Source organism: Pyxicephalus adspersus, chromosome 3, assembly GCF_032062135.1.
Source record: "Pyxicephalus adspersus chromosome 3, UCB_Pads_2.0, whole genome shotgun sequence".
Lineage (NCBI taxonomy): Eukaryota > Metazoa > Chordata > Amphibia > Anura > Pyxicephalidae > Pyxicephalus > Pyxicephalus adspersus.
Window position 1 is genome coordinate 148,526,812 of NC_092860.1, and position 4,889 is coordinate 148,531,700.

A 4,889-nucleotide genomic window follows, 5' to 3' on the forward strand; every position below is an offset into this window, starting at 1 on the left:
GCTGTGATACTTTCATGTTTGGATCTAAGATGTCCTATGGATCATATAAAATTATTTATTGTTATATGAGGGTCTATTTACATCTATATTCTGATCAGGTTATGTTCAATCCAATATTTGGATGATTTGCTTTAATGAGGTTAATTATATATTGGATATTACTTATTGATTTATCAAGGTTATATAAGTTGCTCCACATTTATTGGAAGTTTTTATTGGTGTTGCTTTATTGTTTTTTACACAATGATTGGATGCTTAGATTGTTTCTTTACATGTTATACAAACACATAAATTCTTACGTTTATATATTGTAAGTCTTCTTTTGTTTGGAATTAATTTGTGGACATTTATAAAATTTGTTCTGTTGTTTTTATTAATCATTGTTCTATCTATCATTATATTTATTTATCATTATATTTATATTTATTACTAAGAGATTTTTTTTCTTTTGGCAGTCTATTCTGGGATGTGGCCCTTATATTTATTACACCCTATTTTAATTGTTGCCTTTTATCTAGAAAAAGGCAGTTGAGGTCGTTATCTCCTTCTCTCTCATATATCATTTGTCAGATGTTAGAATTAAATATATACCATGGAAGTGCCCATTTATATCAGGACGTTAAGGGTTTATAACCTTATCTTCAAACATTAAGGGTAGCCTGATATTGACAAAAGCTTTTTGTCTACACATGTGAAACCTATTTGGCCATCGATGGGTTGGCCTGGGTTGAATTCTGGCATGGGCATGGGTTGATTGAGACAATGACGATGGTAATCTCCATCCAGGCAAGGCTCTATGCAACTGCACATTCCAACACTTTTCTGCATGAATACATGCTAGAGGAAACATTACCCAAATTGCATATGGAAATATAGAAATCAAGATATAAAACAGCAAGCTAGCACATTTAGAATTACTGTAAGGTAAAACAGTACACTAGGAACTGAAACAGGGACACACATACTAGAGTTTCCCTTTAATTCACCCTCCGTTTTATAACTTCCTTGGCAAAAATAACACAAAGTAAATTTTAAGAGAAAGGAATTCAGTAGAATTTCTTCTTCTATCTCTGGCAGCGGGGACAATGAGTCAGTTGGTAACCTTTACCCATGACAGAAGATGATGTATTCTAGGAAAGTTCGGTTTGACCTAGTATGTTACGGTTCTAATTGGGCCGTTAATCTGACTCACATTTTACTTGGCTGATCTATAGTCACGCTCTAATTCGGTTTGAAGCAAAACTCTATTATTTATGACTTACAGAGACTAGAACTTAAATCTAATTTCCACCAAACTAGAATATTTCTCTCCATAGCAACCTACAGAACAATTAACAGGGTTATGTATTTTTAGGTAAGTAGCTCCACAACAGCTGAAAAGTTTTATAAAAGACTGGTTTGATCTGTCATTAACTTTATGTTCATAGAATAGACCTATTAATTCATCAAGCCATGAAAAGTCTTTTTTCCCATTTATTCTAATTGGCCACATGCCAGCTGAAATTTGTTATCAGGCTTGATATTGAACTGGAGAGAGGTGCCTAAGCTGGTTTATAGAAAAAAAGGTGCAATGGGGTTAGGGATTCATCAGCTGGGTGACGTTAAGTAAAGTATACGTCCTCCCATTTTTTTTTCTTCTTTTTCTTAGGACTAGAGTTAATAATAATATTATTCCTGCTATCCAGTGGTTTCTTAAAGACATTTGCAATAATTTATATAGTGGTTGATTGATGGAATTTCGGAACCGGTTTATAATGAAGCAGATATTTTCTGTGAAAAGCGTCACCTCATGGACTGCAATTATGATATATGTGACATATCTGTAAATGAGATGTATACAGTTTTATATATTGTGTACAATATGAATTAATTTATGTATTCTCATATTTATTTTATTTATATAGTTGTTGATTAATAAAATATACGAACCCAGGTCTGATGAAGCCGGTGTTTTCTGTGGAACGCATACCCTCTGCTATTATGCTATATGTAACTTTGACATATCTGTGATTGAGATGTAAACAGTTATAAATACTGTGTCGATTTGAATTAATTTGGGTATTCTCATATTTGTTTTATTTCTAAAGTGGTTGATTAATGGAATATATGAACCAGGGTTTGATGAAACCGTTTTTTTCCTTGAAACGGGTCATCTTATAGGTTCTATCAGTAACTTACTGCAATTCATACCAACTAATGTATATATATTACTTATTTTTGACTGACTTTTGTATGTTACGTAAGCTGGTGTAAGTGATCTTTTATCGCTTTTAAAGATTAAAAACATAAAAAAGTCACTGATTTTATATTATGTCTTGAAATGATTGGTTATATTATTATAGTACAGTACAGTACAGTGATACCTCGGCTAACAGGTGCCCCTGCTAATTACTCAGCAATCTAATTAATTTGTGGATGTGCAATAGCAAACTGCAGCCCTGGTGAACTGTATTGAGCTGTATTTGAATTTCTTTTTGGCTAACAAAGATTTTGGCTAACGAGTGTGATTCCAAACCAAATTATTTTCGTTAGCCGAGGTATAATTATATAGTATAGTATATTATATTAAAATACTATATTATATTGGGGGATGTGATTGTATTCCTTATGAGATTTCCAATTAATTAGTCAACATGGGCAGAGGGAACAAAGGTCCAAGGGCGGCTCTGAGCCCAAACTACTATGCTCAGTCAACATAAACAAATGTTGTGTATTTGGATGAGCAGTCATTGGGTCGAGTTGAACGTTCCCTACCTCAGTTTTTTATCTACGAGGGATTCCTGGCATGATTCTTCAAGGAGATGTTGCCCATATGGAGATAATGGTCACCACACTGCAACCTCACAGCCTATGTGAGCTAGCCCTTACTGTCCCAATGATAATGGCTTAATCAAAGAGGTAAGAAAGAATAATTTCCAGAAGCAAAACACAAAAATGTATTTTTCAAAGGAGTAGGGGATGGTTAGAATTCTTGTCCGATTTGTATTTCCGTATGTGTTCCTGTTGCTGATTCTTTTTCTGGTAAAACCATCATCATCATGAGATGTGCAGTGTGATTGGTTAGAATAAAATAACTCCATCTAAGGGATTTAATAGTGGAAAAAAGATTATATGTAAGAGATTAGATTGTTTTCTTATCATTACAGGAACTCACTGTTGTCAGAAACTTAACATGTCACAACAAAATTATTATTGTTTAACTTCAGAATACGTCTTGGAAAGGAAGGAGTTGAGGGACGGTATAGCCATTTTATATGTCAGTTTGGATGACAAAATAAAACCAGCCAATTAGAGGTGAGTTGCCATTCCAAATTGTCTATTGCAGAGAATAATAGGTTCCCATACATTAATCATTGAGAAGATAACAAAATTGTAATAAAAAATATGATATTGAATGGCTGAGATTAAAAATATTATATTACTAATGATTTAAATATTTACAAAGTATTAAATATATAGAATTATTTTTATTAGACATTTTAAACAATAAAATGGGAATAAATCAGTAGGAAAAGCAATGAAAGGAAACAAAAACTGATTTGGTAATTCTAATAAATGTATTAGTACACTTGCATATAAGAAAGAAAATATGTAGAAAACATCTCAATACAGCAGAAATCTCATCATTAAATATTACAGATTTAAAAACAATTACAAGAAGAGGTTAATGGACAGAAAGGTTGAACCATTTGAGGAATATCAGAACATTTAGCTGGTAAAGGCATCTTCTCGTGGCATTAGGAAATAGAAACTGCTTTTAGATGATATCACTGTGCCGTCTGACTTTCGGACATGTGGAAAGATAGCTGTAAATGAAAGAGTTAGCTGCCATATGTGCATTATCCTATATATTCTAAATGCATGAATGCCCTGAAGAAGCCACATGTGTGGTGGAACACGTTGGGCGCATGGGTCGAAAAATAATAATTTACTATTATGATATAACATGTAATGCTTAGAATAGAAAATAAAATGGTCCTGATTTATTAAAGCTCTTCAAGACTGAAGAAGAACATGGGTGACCCAGCAAACCAGTGATGAATCTTGTCCAGGATTTAAAACATTTACCAATTATTAGCAAATTACTTTTAAGAAATCCATTTCAGGTATGCTAGATCATCATCATTTTATCATAAGCAATGTCTTTTAGCTATGGAAAGCCAGGGGATTGGACAAAATCATTACAGAAGAGAATACAATGGCAGGATACTCTTCTGTGAGACAAAAATAGTTTTTTAACAGAACAAACAGTGATGCCCAAAATATTATGTAAAAATTACATTTATATATGCAAAAATTACATTTATATACATTTATTACATACATTCCAATAAAAACCATCACCAAAAATCATGGCCTTGGTAAATTGGTAGTTTGCAACCTCTTAACAAGTCTGCGTATCTCCCCAGCCTGCTCACTTATCCATTTGGCAGTAAAAACCCAATGATAGAGGCTATCTTTTCTATTTAGACAAAACAGTTGTGTACTTTTCATAGTATATAGCTTGGTAGTCTTTTCAAGCTGCTTAATAAACATTGTATGAAATCATTCATATGGCTTACAATATTACCTCCCGTTAGAAACAACCATAATTTATTTTTTTGTTACTTGAATCAAAGCCTCCTTTTATTAAGAGCAATAAAGTAAAATAAACAGATAATAGCCTTTATTTGAGCCTGATGAGATCAGTTCAGTATTACATTTACTCCTCCGTAAAGCCATAAAACTTACCAAAATCTATATGTAATTTCACTGCTCCTACACACAAGCATTACAAATGACTGAAATACCCTGATTTATTTTTAATTCGCCCAGTTCCCTCCGCTCTCTACTTCTGAGCTTGTGAATAATTCAAATTACGGACTGCAAAATAACCAAGGCTAATTATT